General features: G+C 39.1%; 1 protein-coding gene across 1 annotated transcript in view; it reads left to right on the top strand.

Moving 5' to 3' along the window:
* Positions 1–18,484, top strand: part of SORCS3 (sortilin-related VPS10 domain containing receptor 3) — a 617,501-nt gene that overhangs the window by 326,613 nt on the left and 272,404 nt on the right. The gene's annotated exons all lie outside the window — the stretch shown is intronic.

The raw sequence follows: 18,484 nt of genomic DNA, 5'->3' as shown, positions 1-18,484 counted from the left end.
GAGACGGGGTTTCACCGTGTAGCTCAGGATGGTCTCGATCTCCTGACCTCGTGATCCACCCGTCTCGGCCTCCCAAAGTGCTGGGATTACAGGCTTGAGCCACCGCGCCCGGCCTCTTTATTTATTTTTATTTTTATTTTTGAGACAGAGTCTCGCTCTGTCATCAGGCTGGAGTGCAGTGGCGCGATCTGGACTCACTGCAACCTCCGCCTCCTGGGTTCAAGCGGTTCTCCTGCCTCAGCCCCCTGAGTGGCTCGGATTACAGGTGCCCACCACCACACCCAGCTAATTCTACTATTTTTAGTAGAGACGGGGTTTCACCAAGTTGACCAGGATGGTCTCGATCTCTTGACCTCGTGATCCGCCCACTTCAGCCTCCCAAAGTGCTGGGATTACAGGCGTGAGTCACCATATTTCACATTTTAAAAATGACTTTCTTTATAATTTTACTCATTGGACCTTATTCAAAACAACCCTGTTAAAGAAGTAGGATATACATAATATTTTACAGTGACATAGGAAACCAAGGTACAGAAAGGCTAAGGTGCTTATTCAAACCCTCCAAGCTAGAAGCTGAGGAGCCAGGACTTAAGTGCATGTTATCAGATTCCACGTCTAGGCATATTCCATCATACCATGCCATCTTGATTTGGTGAAATTGGAATATACCCTTGCTCTTAGTTGAGTAATAGAAGGGAAGCTTCAAACGAAGTTCATTTTGTTATTTTCTAAAAATACATTAAAAGTCTAGTGACCCCAATAAGACCTCCTTCTTGAGCTCCAAATACATATATCCAGCTGCGTACATAACATTGTCTGTCTCTTGTATGCCTCAAAACCTCTCAACTCAATGTATTCTAGAAATGAACTGGGGATCTCTCCCCAGCATAGCTGGCTCTCTTCCAGTGGTCCCTCTCTCTAGCCATTTAATTACAAAATTAGAAACCTAGGGAGTATCTTTAATATTTCCTTGTTCTAAGCCCACTATCTGTGATCAATCATGGGATCTAATACCTTTTTATTCCATCCATTTCTTTCTGTTACCACTTCTAAATATCTTTTGATTCCATCCTCTTCTTTCTGTTACCACCACCACTCAAATATGTTTCATTTGTCATCTGAATGATTGCTAGAGTCTCTCCAGTATGTTAATGCTACAACCTGAAAAAAATATTTCCCAAATATAATGATTGTATGCCTTTGCTTAAACCCCTCTCACATTTCCTCTTTGTTCACAAACTAAAGACCACAGTCCCCAATAGATATTACCAGCCCCTGCCTGGTCTGGTCCCTCCTTCTCTCTCCTGGCTCACTGTTATCACTTTCCCCTTGAATCTTTCAGTTGCTTGCCCTACCTGTCCCCCTTGCTCCCTTTCCTGTGCCTGGAATTTTCTTCTTTAATGTAAGCGTCGTCGTCGTCAGATCTCAGATCCAGCATCACTTCCTCAGGACACCTGCCCTAACTCCCTGACAAAATCAAATCCCTTTTGATATTCTTTTACATAGCAGTACGCACCCCTCATTCAGAACACTTGTCACAGATGAGATTTTGTGTAGATTTTTGGGGTCATCTGCATTCCTCACTAGATTACAAGCTGTATCTTGTAATCAGTCCTCAGTGTCTATCCATTAGATGGATGAATTAGTGGATGAATGCTGAAATTCTGCAGCTCTCTATATTTGATCAACTTATACTTAAGAAAAGGGATTTTAGATGATTTCCTCTTTGTATTTCCTGACATCTCCATAATCTTACTACAGTGCTTGATGCCAAACTATTATGCAATAATGTTGTGGAATCAATCAGTGAAAGGAAACAGATAATTCTGAGCACTGTCTCTCATAGGGATATCCACAGAACAACCTTGGTTGAACTAACTTCTTCACTCTGCTCTCTTAAATACCGAAACAGTTGCTGCTCAGTGTATATTTGAATATGTGATTATGAATTTGTGTGTGTGTGTGTGCTTGCGTTCATGTGATGTCAGCACCTTTAAACAATAATTTCAACGTAACCTTTCTATGTCTCATTAACCAAGCCTCATGGTGGGCGCCAGGTGCTTGATGCAATCCCCTAAGGACACCCAGATGACATTTGCAGAGGAAAAGCCACTGCAAATACTTTTCTTTCATGGCATCAAGTGGATATTGTATGAAAGACTTAGCCAAATGTCAGAGAGTCTGTGACTTTAGAGGCTTAGTATAGTCAGAAATTTTGAAATGGTGTTGAAAAAAGTAAATTATTCAGATATCATTAAATGGTTGAATGGTAATTTATTTATAAGAAGCTCAGAACTCTTAAAGCTTATTTTTATTTGTACAGAGACAAGCTAGGTTAGAGGCAACAGACTTCTCATAACAAGAGGTTGATACACCAAATGCAATATGTCTCCTGTGTATCTAAGAGTGTCCTTTTCCTCCATCTCCACAGCACTGAGAACATCTGGGGCATTGCTCGTGAAGTACCCTTGTGGATATAATGCATTCAAAATACTTTCAGACTTGGTGGCTGCTCTTTCTCTTAGTAAAAATATTTGAAAATGTGGCAGTGGGTGTTGATGGATTTTTCTAATCACACTGCACATTTCTAGATATATTATTCCTTAGGTACTCTTTCTTGTTGACATCTTTTGCGTAAAGTAGCCGAATGTTCTTCAGGCCCATAAAGTTTCTAACCAGTGCCTGGCCATTCTTCTTTTAAATAAATGATGTGTGAAAGCAGATGATACCCCTGGCAACACTAGCAGAGATGGCATAAAACACCTAGCCCCAGTCATCCAGGTTGCAGAAGAGTTTTTCTTTATTTTGGGGATAATTTAGCAGTTTAGAGTCAAGGAGAGTGATGCTGTGCAGCAGCAAATGAAAATGCAAGTGTAGTTGAGATTGATATACAAATGTGTTATTTCAGACTAGAGCCTTCTCTGATGTGCATGCTTGAAGGCAGCTGTTTCCTTCTAGAGAAAATGAAAAGTGCTAGTATTAAGGTAACTGCAGCATCAAAGGGAGATATTTGTGGTGAGGAGTGAATTGATGTTTCCATTATTGTGCCTTTGATGAAATGCACTAGCAATTTCTTTAGAGTTGGTAAGGCTATCTCGTTATGTTGTATGTATTACAAAAGACCTAATTGAATGTTATTTTAAAGGGACAATATCCAATTGCTTTACTTTCCCAAATGCTACCCCAAAGCTACAGGGGACTTGCCAGTAGATCTCACTGGGTAAAGGCACTGCTGGAGAATTAAGGAAATACCTTCTGGATAAAACAAAATTGCATCTAGAAATCGAGAGATGCGCATCACGCTCTGCTAGTGATATGTGGGTGCTGGGTTGTGAGTTAACTGGGAAACATGTCTACCTGATACTGGCCAAGGCCTGGGTGTGGGGAAGATCATCTGAACCCTCCAAAGCTGCCAAGGGGTGGGGGGCAAATGTACTTTCCATTTGACCCTGCTGGAGGGTCATACCTCTGCAATCCTGATGCACCCCAGTCTACTAAAGTCCTTTCTGATTTCTGATCAGCTTAATTTGGGCATTTGATCAGTTCCTTCTATTGTGACCATCTTATGAGCTTCCCCATTCCCCCTATGTCCCATGCCAGCTCCTTCTCTGTCCTATAGATTCTCCTGCCATCTTGCATTTTAATTTAAAAGGACTCAATAAAGACAAGAGATTCATTCTTGGGTATCTTTGAAGATATTTTATAAGAATTTTTGAAGTTTAAAAAAGCAGTGGAAGTAATAGGTTATGGTTGACCAAACTGGAAATGACAAAAGAAAAGCTACTCTTCTCCCTCCATCTTAGCACCAAAGCTCTATAACTACTTTTGAAGGCTGTGTCTTTTTCAGTTATTTAAGCGGTAGGATTCTCTTTTTTTCCATCAGGCTATTTCCTCACTGATGACTGAAACAACTTACACTGTGATGTATTTAGATTCGCTGGAGGGCTCAATAATCTTATTAAAACTGAGACTTTTGGAAAGATTTTGAGATAGGTTTTTGAAGACAATGCAATCCTAGAAATATAGCTGCTGTTCTCATTGCTGTACAGAGCTGAATGTTTAAACATTCCTCATTTTGACAAGAGACTGTAGTGTTTTTTATAAAATGGGTACATGTTCATGTATCCACAGATGCATACATCCTGGCACAGGGGGCCTTCTATAGGAGATGGAGAGCTGAAAATAGCTATTTTTTTTCTGTGTGAGAGGTAGGATTGCAAAGCTCTCTAATACCATTTATGTTCTTGGCAAAATGAACCTTTAACAAATACAGCTGGCTTTGGAGATCAGAGATGAACTCAATGGGATTTCAGACTCCATTGTTTTCAGACACTTCTGGGCTACAGTGGTCTAGAATTGCCAGTCATTTTGATGTAAAAAGCACTTTCTGAAACACTGGCACACATAATGAAGGGTTGCTGTTATAGTATTAATAGTTGGGGAGCGGGCATGCAGCTAAGGATTTTTGTTGATCACCTCCTACCCGACAAGTTCAATAGTAGCTGACAGATTGACAGACTGGCTAAGCAGCTGATGCAGTGTTAGGCGTGGCAGCTGGCAACACCGGACCCAGTACAGAGGAGGTGCTTGTCCCATGCGGGCTTTGCGAATTGGACTGTAACTGGGGCAGGTGCTGGAGTGTATCTGGATTGTGGAGGGCCTGAAAACTCAAAAGGAAATGTTAAACTTGACTTCTGGAATGCCAGATCCAAAGAAACTGTGCCTTTCATTTATATTCTCATTTAAAACCCTCAGATTAAAAATGTAATTGTGTTGAGATCCTCCAGGATTAGTAGGTGATGATAACTTTCTCAGTAGCTATTGGCAGAAACAGGCTTCCTGTCTCCTCACCTGGTGGAGATAAAGCTGCCGGGGATTAACTAGGGATGACTATAGCTTTGAAGCTTTTCCTCTGAGGAATAGGAGTGGGGCTAAAGGACACTTTTCACTTAAAGAAAAACATTGCATTTTTATTAGGTCCTTTTCCATTCTTATAAAAATCATCTATATATAATTTAAGAGAAAGAAAAATCTCTATCTCTGCTTACCTACAGCAAGTGGCGACTGCTTTTGCAGGTGTCAGTACAATAGAGGTGTGCTATCTCCATCACCATAGAAACACCAGGAGGTGGAGCAACCACTCAATGGGTGTGGCCCATAATCAGAGATACCCTGTGATACTTGAATGTTACCACGGATCTATTTGAGCTGAGTTCTGAATGACAGAACTGGTTTAATGTTAGCTATGAACTTGTATTCAGTGAGAGAAGGGCAGTAAGGATCTCCATTCATGTCAGTGTTGCCTACAAAACATTCGTTCAAATGAACAACCTTTAGCAAAACTATGGTTCTAATAGCCTATGTCTTCCCAAGCATGCTTTTGCTTTTCTTTTTTAATATTCCGAGATGGAGTCTCACTCTGTTGCCCAGGCTGGAGTGTCGTGATGTGATCTCAGGTCACTGCAACCTCCACCTCCTGAGTAGCTGGGATTACAGGCACCCACCACTACACCCGGCTAATTTTTGTATTTTTATGTAGAGACAAAGTTTGGCCATGTTAGCCAGGCTGGTCTTAAACTCTTGACCTCAGGTGATCTGCCCTCCTTGGCCTCCCAAAGTGTTGGAATTTACAGGCATGAACCACGCACCGCGCCCAGCCCCAAGCATGCTTTTTCTATATGATATCCTAGACTTTCTGGTCTCCTCTTCACCTTCTTGGTTACCATTTTAGTAACCTGATACATTTCTTAGAGGGAAAATCACATTCGCTGAAATACTTATTGGAAGATACAGCATGTATATGTTTTAAGAAGGGTACTCAGGCCGGTAACAGTACCTTTCCCAAAGCAATTATGTTCCCATGGCAGAAATTCAGCCGTGGCAGTGTTTTAGTGAAGATAGGTGGCTCCAGCCACAGGTGGTCCAGGAGGTGGAGTAATGTAGCCTCAGCTTTCCCTGTGTTCTTTCATCTGCTTTCTCTGTGGACTGACCTTGTCTTTATGTACGTGCTGATTTTTTGTGTTAATAACACTGCCCTAGTGCTGACCACTTTGCTTGAATCCAGATCCTAGATTTATGGTTTTCCAGATGGACTCAGGAATTCTTCTGCTTGTCCCCTCCTTTGCAAGTCCCTATGACCTTAAGCTCTTTTCTGCATGACCAGGCCAGGCCACTTATGCTCCCTCCATTCTCTGCCTATATCTTGACCACTCACCCTGGTTTGACAGCACCTGGCCGTTTAAACTCAGGGTCGTTCTTTCAATTTTAAAAATGGGATTGTAACATACATACCAAAAAGTGTACATCTCATGAGTCTGATGAATTTTCATTAACTGAACATACCCATGAAACCAGCAACCTGATCAAGAAACACCACTGGCATCTGAGAATTACTTGTGTGCTTTTTCAGCCACTACCTTCCACCCTCAGTGGAGCCAGTATCCGTCAAGGTCATTGGTTATTTCATGCAGACAGCTAAACTAGGGAAGCAACAGATAGAAAATAAATTTCTCTGAAGAAATGTTAGAAGGTAGCAAGTGAGGTAAACAATAGAGAAAAAGAAATACTTTAAATGTTAATATTAGAGAACTAGACTAAACCAAATACAAAAATTTATTCAGTAATCCCAGTTAATCTGGAAAATTCAAAAGGACAATTTGAAAAAATGTTCATTTAAAATTAACAGGTTTCATTTTTAAAAATGTATTACTTTCTGTACGATAATCCTAATACTCAGTGTTGGGTGTTATATTTTGAAATAGTATTGATGGATGTGCAAATGAATTTTCCTTCCTGGAAAATATCTTGGCAATATATATCAGAAAACATACACATATTCATAACTTGACCCAATGGTTCAGTTGCTTACTTCTGAGACTATACCAATGGAATAATCCTATGAAGCTCTAGGCATGACAATGCTTATCAAGGTCATTTATAATGGAAAAAACTAGAAAGAAACTCACTGCCTAACATTAAGGGACTTTCAATTATGGTATATACATTTACTGGGGTATTATGCAACCATTAAAATAGTGACCATAGTGATCATGTAGCAACATAGGTATATATTAATACCTATTAAATATATATAGGCATATCTTGGAGATACTGTGGTTCAGTTCCAGGCCACCAAAATGAAGCAAATCTCACAATAAAGCAAGTCACGTGAACTTTTTGGTTTCCCAAAGCATATAAAAGTTATTTTTATACTATACTGTAGTCTATTAAGTGTATAATCGCATTATGTCGAAAAAATGTACATACCTCAACTTAAAAATACCTTATTGCTAAAAAATGCTAATGATCATCTGAGTCTTAAGCAAGTTATACTCTTTTTGCTGCTGGAGGATCTTACCTTGATATAGGTGACTGCTAAGGGTGGTGGTTGCTGAAGATTGGGGTGGCTGTGGCGATTTCTTAAAATGAGATAACAATGAAGTTTGCTGCATTGACGACTCTCCGTTTCAGGAAAGATTTTTCTGTAACGTGCAGTGCTGTTTGACAGTTTTTTACCCACAGTATAACTTCTTTCAGAATTGGAGTCAATCCTCTCCAACCCTGAAACCCTGATAAACCCTGCTTTATCAACTACGTTTATGGACTATTTAAAATTCTTTCTTGTCATTTCAACAATGTTTACAGCATCTTTACTGAGAGTAGATTCCATCTCAAGAAACCACTTTCTTGGCTCATCTGTCAGTAGCAACTCCTTATCTGTTCAAGTTTTATCATGAGATTGCAGCAATTCAGTCACTCCTTCAGGCTCCACTTATAATTCTACTACTCTTGCTATTTCTACTGCAGTTACTTCCCCCACTGAAGTCTTGAACCTCTCAAAGTCATCCTTAAGAGTTGGAATCAACTTCTTTCAAACTCCTGTTCATGTTGATATTTTGATCTCCTCCTATGAATTTCTTAAAGGCATCTAGAATGATGAATCCTTTCCAGGAGGTTTTCAATTTACTTTGCCCAGATTCATCAGAGAAATCACTGTCTATGGCAGCTATAGCCTTATGAAATGTATTTCTTAAAATAATAAGACTTGAAAGTTGAAAATTCTATTTGATTCACAGTCTGCACAGTGGATATTGTGTTAGCAGGCGTGAAAATAACAATCTATTTGTAAATGTCCATCAGAGCTCTTGAATGATCAGGTGCATTGTTAATAAGCAGTAATATTTTGGAAGGAATCTTTTTTTCTTAGTAGTAGGTCTCAACAATGGGCTTAAAATATTCAGTAAACTGTACTGTAAACAGATGTGCTATCATGCAGGCTTTGCTGGTCCATTTATAGAGTCCAGGCAGAGGAAATTTAGCATAATTTTTAAGGGCCCTAGGATTTTTCAAATCATAAGTGAGCATGGACTTCAACTTAAAGTCATCAGCAGCGTTAGCTTGGCTGAGTCTTCCTGTCCTTTGAAGCTTTGAAGCCAGGCATTGACTTCTCTCTAGCTGTGAAAGTCCTAGATGACACTGTCTTCCAATAGAAGGCTGCTCATTGAAAATCTTGTTTAGTGTATCTGCCATCATCCATGATCTTAGCTAGATCTTCTAGATAACTTGCTGCAACTTCTAAATCAGCACTTGCTGCTTCACCTTTCACTTGTATTTTGTGGAGATGGCTTATTTCCTTCAACCTCATGAAGCAGCTTCTGCTACTTCAAACATTTCTTCTGTATCTTCTTCACCTCTCTCAGCCTTCATAGAATTGAAGAGAGGGCTTTGTTCCAGATTAGGCTTTGGCTTAATGGGATGTTGTGGCTGGTTTGATCTTGTATCTAGACCACTAAAACTTTCTTTATATCAGCTATAAGGCTGTTTAGTTTTCTTATCATTTGTGTGTTCACTGGAGTAGGACTTTAAATTCCCTTCAAAAACTTTTCCTTTGCATTCACAATGTGGCTTTTTGGCACAAGAGACTTCACTCTCAGCCTCCTGGCTTTCAGCATGCCTTCCTTACTGAGCTTAATCATTCCTAGCTTTTGATTTAAAGTGAGAAACATGCAACTGTTTCACATGAACACTTAGAAGCCATTGTAGGGTTATAAATTAGCCTGATTTGAATGTTGTTGTGTCTTAGGGAATAGGGAGAGAAGACAGGGATAGCCTGAAGACAGGGAGAGAGATAGGAGAATTGTCAGTAGATGGAGCAGTCAGAACACACACATTTATGGATTAAGAGAACCATTTCTATAGGTGTAATTTGTGGTGCACTAAAACAATTACAATGATAACATCAAAGAACACTGATCACAGATCATCATAACAGATATAATAATAATGAAAAAGTTTGAAATATTGTGAGAATTCCAAAAATGTGATGTAGAAACACAAAGTAGGCACACACTCTTGGAAAAATGGTGCTGATAGACTTGCTTGATGCAGTTGCCACAAACTTTCAATTTGTAAAAATCCCAATATCCATGAAGTACAATGAAATGGAGTATGCTTGTACACATTACATATTACATATGTAAATATATACCACTGCATACATAATATATATTAAGACATACTTTTAAATACAAGTATGCAAAAAATAAAGTAAGGTAAAGAAAGGAAGGAATGAAGGACGGAATGAAAGAAGGGAAGAATGAATGTAGGAAGGAAGAAAAAAGGAATGAAGGAGAAAAATTATTTTAAAGAATGGAAGGAAATATTCCCAAATACTAGCTAGGTCTGTTAAGATGATGGAACTATGTTTGTGGGGCTTTTCATTGCTTTCATAATTAAAAATTCTTTAAAGTAATATGCCATAAATAGTTTATGTTTATCCTAGTTATAAGGCAGTGCTCTTAAAAAATGCTTTAGATGTGAATAGGGCTGATTTAGTAAAACTCTTTCAAATCATTATTTAATCCCTTTTCAAGAAGGAGTAGGTTGTAGAAGAAAATTTCCCTGAACTAAAGTACACAGCCTGAGATTTCTCTTTTCTTCAGCGTGATTTTTACTGTCGTCTCTTTAGAACTCTGAAATTCTAGGAATATTTTTTACTCCTAACAGAAAGTGTACTCTTGTTGGATGTAACCTCAATCTATATTATTTACTACTCAGCAACAAATATAGGGTTTATGATTTAGAAGGGACCCACCCTAGATAGATGTTAAGGAAGTGATTTATTCTGGTAGTTTTTCAGATGAATTTTCCGGCTCCATCCCAAAATTGAATTAGTATTTGCTTATTTGCCTTGACAGCTGTAATGGAAACAAATGCTTCTGGAGCCAAGGGGTGTAGACAATTCTAATGCATTGAGCTTTGAGCCTAGGAACTCTTAACATGCCCCATGTTACTTTACTCAGGGTTATATGTATAGCTGCTCCTTGGAAATAGAGATACATGTCCTAAAGTACCTCCCTCCCATGTGTGGCACTGACAAATGCTCTCATATATGTGATTATGTTGAATTTTCATAAGCAGCTGCCAGGTAGATATTATTTCCAAGTTGCAGATGAGCATATGACTCTTGAAGGGCATTCTAACTTGCTCAAGGTCACACAGCCAGTGAGGGGACTGGCCTGCTCTCTATCCTAGACCTGGCTGAGGTACAGCCACCACACCCCACTCTTCCTGGTTGATAGGTGGGCTCTCCCTTGCCTTGAGACAGAACTGCATATGGGCCACTTTTACACTGAACCCCAGCTCCAGAGAGCATAATAGAGTAAGACAACAAAATCAGCCATGTGGAAACCAAACCTTCAAATGAGTCCAGTGGTTCTTGTGGCATATTTCTCAGCTGATGGCAGTTTCTGGAGTGGGATTTTGAGGGTAGAAGCCATCAGACTGCTTGCTGATGATAAGACATTGGACTAATTAATTCTGCCTCAAGCAAAAAATAAACAACAACAAGGCAGTTGTGTTTTAAGGGGATTTTGTCCAGTTTTGCTCGCTTTTCCCATTAATTCAAATCTTTGAGTTAATGTATAGATTAAACCAAGGTGTTTGTCATGTAAATAGGTAATACTATGATCTGAAATTTTTAAAGGAAGCTTATGGAGACAACATCTTTAATATGGTAATGAAGAGAGAAGTTGAAATCATTTAACTTCATTTACAAATCATGAATATGTATTATGCTTTAAATGAAAAAAGGGACTAAAACAGATATAGTGTTTGTTCAATTTGCTAAAGAGAAGACAATTTGTCGAGATTTTTTCCCCAAAACTCAAGCAATATGCAAATGTAGGAAAATCAGACCCCCGTGTTAATTCCATGGCATGATGAATATTTTTATAATCCTAATTAGTACCAGTCATTTAGTCTAGCAATTTCCCCCAATCTAGCCAATTTGAAATTAAAATAGATGCCTTGATTACAAAACTCATTAGCAAAGAAGCACCCTTCTCACTAACCAGTTCATTTAAAATGCACAAACTGAATGAAGTGTGGAACACTTGTGTTGTCAATTGGCATAAGTGAAGTGAGTCTTAATTGGAAGCATTGTGAAGTATTTGTATTGCTGCATGTTTCATTGCAGTATAATATATCATTCATTAAATGTAACAAAAGCAACTTTTAAATGATTTAATTAAACGGAGTTTGTGCACTTGGTAATTTTTATAAAGTCGAATGTCACAATTGTTTGCATTTGAAGTACTGATGGGTATTAATGTCAGGAAGACGAAGTCTGACTCTGCATTTATCACTCAGATTATGCAAAAGAATGGCAGGTTTAATGTGAGAGGAGAAAATTAATTTTAGAACATTGACTTCTTACTTAAAAGTACCCATGTGCATATTGTCCTTGTGAATTTGGGAGTAGAAATTTCAGAACTATCTGATTTATGGCTGGGAATGGAGTGGAAGGGCCTGGCAGAGGACTAGGAGTGGAATGTAAGGAGAAAATAACACTCTGGAATTCTTCTTTTGTAATTTCGTTTTTAATCAAGGGAGGAAGTAGTAGGTGGAGAGAAATGCTATCCTGTGTATTTTCATCTACTCAAAAGAGCAATAGAGATGTGTAGCAATGCAGATTGATGTTCTGTCTAAGCAGAATGTGATGTGAGTGGGATAGGGGAGGAAACTGGCTTCAGACCGGGGAAATGCTGTGGATGGGGACTCCACAGAAGCCCCGAACTGAGGCCAGAGAGCAAGGAGATAAAGGACGATTTCCCGTGGAAGAGGAGGCAGAATGGGCTGTAGTAGTGGCAGTTCTGTAGGCATAAAGTATAAGGCAAATATAGAAGCTGAGGTTCCCCTGATGTTTCTTCTCTGTGTAATGCAGATGTCAGCTGTTGCCTCATATTTATGTTATTTCAGCTCACTTCAACAAGGAGGCAAAACTTAGCCATGTCACTGATATCTGTGAGAAATCCCATGTTAGCAGACACTATTGATGTCTTGCCTATACCCACTAGATATTTCCATTCTAGTGTGTTCTGACTGCCAATATTTGCATTTCTTTGCCTGAGGGCTTTCTCTGAAGCCTCTGGAGGCTACTCCACCCCTCTGTGCAGGAAGCTATGGAAGTACCTGGGAATTAGGAGCAGCCCTTAGCCAAAGATAGAAAAATTTGGTGTATAGATACCTCAGCTCTCTCACTCTCATGTGTGGTAACTCTGAGACATGTGTCTAATACTTTTAATCTAGAATTTCCCAGTGGAATGACACTCTAGTTGCCTACAAAGTTAGCTGACTTCATAACACTACATATAGACTGCCTTCTCTTACTTGGGTAATTCTCTACATTAATACCAATGGATTTTAATTTTTCATCTCCAAAATAAACTACTTACACTCTAGTCCTTGTCTTGGGGCCTGCTCCTGGGGAGACTCTAACCAGTTGTGCCAAATATTTTGTGATTTTGGTGGTGGTAGTGGAAGATTTGTGAGGTCAAGGATGGGAATCACAAAACCTAGGTTTCCACCCAGAAATTACCCTTTGACATTTCTATATTCCTAATCTCTCCTGAACCCCTCCCACTCCCCAGGCTGTCCACCTGGGACACCTGTGAATATGTTACTCTAGGGAAAAAGGGACTTTATAGATGTGATTAAATTAAAGATCCTGAGATGGAGAAATTATCCCAGATTATCTTGAGGGACCCAGTATAGTCATAAGGGTTCTTTGAAGAGGGAGGCAGGAGGGTTGGAGTCACAAAAAGATGTTACATGGAAGCAGAGGTTGCTCCAAGCTCTTTGAAGATGAGGATTGGCTGGAAAAGGCAAGCAAATGGTTTTTCCCCTGGAGCCTCCAGAACGAATGCAGTCTGGCTTCCTTGATTTTAACCTCATAAGCCTCATTTCGGACTTCTCACTTCCAGAGCTATTCTAGAATAAATCTGTTTTCTTAACCACTAAGTTAGTGGAAATTTGTTACAGCAACAATAGGAAATTAATACACTTACCAGCCCTTCCCTTGGCTTCACTGGACCTCCTGTCCCAGAGCAAGCAAAATCAACTGCTTGTCTCCATCAGCTTCTTGAAAGCCCAGGCATCCACATACCCAGATACGGCATATCCAGGACATACTTTTGACTCCTGTTTCCATTGATCCCTGTAGTCTTGAAATAAGAAGAGTTTCTCCTTGGAGGTGGAAAAAAAAATATTCTCTATATTGTTTACATACTCTAGCAGTTTGTTTGGGGTGCTATAGCAAAGTACCACAGACTGAGTGGCTTAAACAATAGAAATATATGGCCTCATGGTTCTGGAGGCTAGAGGTCTGAGATCAAGGTGTCGGTAGGGTTGATTTCTTCTGAAGCCTCCGTCTTTCGCTTGAGCATGACCAGCTTCTCCCTGCATCTTCATGTGCTCTTTCCTCTATCTTTGTCTTTCTATGTTCTGATTTCCTCTTCCGTTTTTTTTTTTTTTTGAGACAGAGCCTCACTCTGTTGCTCAGGCTTGAGTGCAGTGGTATGATCTCGGCTCACTGCAACCTCCGCCTCCTGGGTTCAAGCAATTCTTCTGCCTCAGCCTCCTGAGTGGCTGAGACTACAGACTAATTTTGTATTTTTAGTAGAGATGAGGTTTCACCATATTGGCCAGGCTGGTCTCGAACTCCTGACCTTGTGATCTGCCCACCTTAACTTATTTACCTCTTTAAAGACCCAGTCTCCAAATACAGTAATATTGTGAGGTACTGGGGGTTAGGACATCAACCTGTGGATTTACAGGGAGGCACGTCAGCCCATAAGACATATGCATGTCAAGGTTGCTGAGTAATGAAAGTCTTACTGCCCTTTGTGTCCCTGTTGCCCTGTGTGAGGGGACAGTAGAAGTCTTTTCCTGCTGTGTAGCATGAGATGTTCCTGAGACATATGGATGGAACCAACTACCATGAAAATTGACAGTGGAGTGTTGGGGAGGGAGCAGGGGGTGGGGCTTATTCCTGACATGGAAACCAGATCCATTTGAGAGGCCCTGAGCATGGTCAGGAAGTTTCCAAGCTGGTCTTTGGCCTTGACCCTGGACAAGGTTAGGAAATCATGGAGGACACAAGAAAAAATATGGTGCCCAGACCATGAAGGTCACTGGGAAGAACGTTGAGGGGTCAGAGTGTAAAAGAAGTCTCAGATGGAAGCTTGTATTTTAAAACCATGGCTATTTGCTTGTATAAACTAGATGTGTTTTGTTTCAGTTTTGGCATTTTGTTTTTGTTCTCTCTTTGCATTTGAAAATGTCACCAGATCTCAGATGGGCCAGAAGTTACAGAAAGTTTGGTTGACCCAAATGTGTTGCAGATCTTCCTAAAGTTTATCATTGGCTTCCCCTCAGCTTGGAGGATAAAGTAAAAGCCTTTTGCTCAGCACATGAAGTCTTTTAACATGCATCCTAACTTCCTACCTCCTCTTTTTAAGCACTCCATTCACTCATGCAACAGGGAATGTGTCTTCCTATTTCACACCAAAATGCCCCGGCACATGTGCTTTCTTCTTGGAGTCCTTTTCTTCCCTCTCTTCATTTAGCTAGTCCTGAGTCCTGCTCATCTTTCAAAACTCAAAGAAAACAGAACTTTCTGGAGAAAGCTCAGCCTAGAAAGACTACCTATGAAACCCTAACTAATCTAGGTTTTTAAGAAAATCTAGGAAGAAGCGATTTTCTTAAAACCTTTTTTATTTCATGGTTTTACGTATATTAGGTATATTTTTTTCCCCCGTTCAATGTTTAGCACATTTAAAGACATGGGTGAGAGTTAAAGAGAACCTGTATAAAGTTTTTAATTGTGGGGTTGAAAAGAAAGGGAAAAATTATCAAGTGATTTGAAAATAGAATTTGTGACTGCCTAGAAGTCACAGGGGAGGGGGTGCCTGATAACGCTGACCATGACAAGAATCAAAGGACATTATAGATCTGATGGTCTGATTGCCTACAAAAATATCTAAGGCCAATGGCTGTGCCTGCTCGTGGCACACTTCCTTCCTGACAAAGGAGATGCTTGTTTCCCAAATGCACTTAGTGGAAGAGGGGAGCGTCTGGTCGGCCCTGTTGCCAAGGTGCACTGTAGAGGGGATAATGACCTTCATTTGTGGTTGCTCTTCCCTGTAGTTGCTTCTCTGACATTTTTTCCCCATGCCTCCCTTGGCTGCTCTCAGTGCTGGAGGCAGGTTCTACCAGTAGCTGTCTGAGTAAGTTATTGAAACAGACTTTTTAAAATGGAGACTTTTTAATTTGAAGTGTTTGGTAGAGATACCAGGGTTGTAATCTAGAAGCTTTATAATAGGCAGCTAGGGAATGAATGAGGGAAAAAAAGATATGTTAACTTTTATTTCTTCAAATATGATCATGTCAATATTGGGCATGAATGTTTTCATAACTGAAATGCTGAAAGGTGGCTGGGAAATCCACTCTCCCTTGAGTCTATCTCAGGCATAGATGGTCTCTTGAACCTTCTAGCCCAGCGACTTCAGTCCCTGAAGGGATCTTTAAGATTTCATTAGTAGATCATTACTCTTGATATAATCTACCTACCCTTAGGTTTACACAAAGTCTTTCCCGTTTTTTGATGCTGAAAATGCCAGTTTAATAATCAGGTAAAAAGCTCATTTAATCTCCATTACAGGTATCATGACTTAATCATTAAAAATACTGAAAAATATGCCCCAACATTTGTCTTTTTTACTCCAAAGTAGCTTGCTATTCAATAGCAGAGTCTAACAAATTCTAACAAATATCCATTTGTAAATCTCAAAGAAATTTTCTCATAGTGAATACTGGTAAAAAGGAAAATGAAGAAAAGAAGCAGAGACAGCAAAAATCATCTGTTCCCTTCTGGCACGTGTCATTGAGAGTATCAATACCCTAGTCTCTATACCCAGATACCAAGTGAAGTACATGATATTCAACAAATACTTATTGAGCACTTACCATGTATCAAGACCTAGAGATGCAATAATGGATTTTGTTACCATCTTTGCTATCATAAAGAGAGAACTGCTGATCAAATAGGTAACTGATGGCAATTACAATAAATGCTGTAAAATAGAAGCACAGATGGTTAGAGTATGTATTAGGGAGGAGGTCTGACCTATCTTCAAAAATGTTTGATATGATTTCTGTATTGAAGAGTTAAGGTGTTCACTGAGAGTGAAATCTTTTTGGATCCTCATAAACATTATTTAACATAAAACTAGGGTCGCTCTATGAGTTGCCTTCAGATTCTTTAAACAACTTTATTGAGGTATAATTGACATTCAGTAACTACACAAATTAAAATATATAAACTTGATACAATTTTGATATGAATACACCCATGCAGTCATCACTACAGTCGAGAATATGAGCAAATCCATCACCTTCAAAAGTTTCCTTGTGCTCCTTTTGTAATTCTTTTCTTCCAGCCTTTTTCATCCCCTCACTGTATTCACAATTGGTGATACTCTTTATAGCAGTAGAGATTAGTTTGCATTCTCTAGAATTTCTTATAAATGGAATCATAAAGTATGAACCCTTTTTTGCATGGCCTGTTTCTCTTATAATTATTTTGTGATTCATCTATGTTATATGTTTCAACAGTTTCCTCTTTCATTGTTTCCCTGATAATATTTTATTATGTGGACACAGCACAATTAGTTTATCCATCCACATGTTAATGGGCATTTGGATTGAACCTAGGAAAATAAAGTTGCAATGAGAATTCATGTATGAGTGTGTTTATGAACATTTCTCTTGGGCAAATAGTAGTGGAATGGCTGGATCATATGATAGGGGTAGTTTCAAATTTTTAAGAAAATGTCAAACTGTTTCCCAGAGTATTTGTTCTACTTTTCATTTCCACTAACAATTCATGAGATTTACAGTTGCTTTATGTTCTTAGTAACACTTGGAATAGCCAGTCTTTTTAATTTTAGCTTTTCTTTTTCTTTCTTTTTTTTTTTTTTTTTTTTTGAGATGGAGTCTTGCTCTGTCATCCAGGCTGGAGTACAGTGGCATGATCTCGGCTTACTGTAACCTTTGCCTCCCGGGTTCAAGCAATTCTCCTGCCTCGGCCTCCTGAGTTGCTGGGATTACAGGCGCGTGCCACCACGCCCGGCTAATTTTTGTATTTTTAATAGAGACGGAGTTTCACCATGTTGGTCAGGCTGGTCTCGAACTCCTGACTTCGTGATCTGCATGCCTCGGCCTCCCAAAGTACTAGGGTTACAGGCGTGAGCCACCATACCCAGCCAATTTTAGCTGTTCTAGTAGATGTGTGTTGGTATCTCATTGTGGTTATAATTTCCATCCTTTTAGTGACTAAGGATGTTGAACATCTTTTCATGCACTTATTTTCTATCTATATATTTTCTATGGTTTTTACCCATTTTAAAATGGGCAACTTGTATTCTTACTATTGAGTATTGAGAGTGTTTCTATATTCTGGATAAAAGTCCTTTTTCAAATGCGTGATTTACAGTACTGTCTCCCATATTGTAGCTTATCTTTTAATTTTCTTGACAGTGTCTCTCAGTGAAGAGAAGTTCACAGTTTTGATGAAGTAAAATTTATCAATTTTTTGGATCGTATTTTTTGAGTCATATCTAAGAAATATTTGCCTAAGTCAGTGTTACAATTATCTTTTTCTTTTGCCTTTTACTAGATGCTATTATAGTTTTAAGTTTTATGTTTAGACCAATAATCAATTTTGAGTTACATTTTTGTATGGTACAAGGTATATATCAAAGTTTATGATTATTGCATATGGTTACCAAATTGTTCTAACACCGTTTATGGAAAAGACTATTTTTTCTCCATTGAATCGCCTCTACAGTTTTGTCAAAAATTAATTGACCATATATGTGTGGATCTATGTCTGGATTCTATTCTGTTCCATTGATCTATTTGCTTATCTTGACACCAGTACTACATTATCTGGATTTCTTGGTCACTGTGGTACTTCACATTTTCCTAAGAGTTTGAGAATCAATTTGTTTATTTCTACCCCCTACCTCCAAAAAATGGCTTTTGGAATTTTGATTGGGATTGCATAAAGTCCAATAGACTAATTTGAGGAGAATTGGCCTTTGAAACATATTGATCTTCTGATTTGTGGACACAGCCATCTCTT

This window comes from Colobus angolensis, unplaced genomic scaffold (genome assembly GCF_000951035.1).
Source record: "Colobus angolensis palliatus isolate OR3802 unplaced genomic scaffold, Cang.pa_1.0 Scaffold44, whole genome shotgun sequence".
Classification (NCBI taxonomy): Eukaryota; Metazoa; Chordata; class Mammalia; order Primates; family Cercopithecidae; genus Colobus; species Colobus angolensis.
This window is presented reverse-complemented; position numbering and strand designations above follow the sequence as displayed.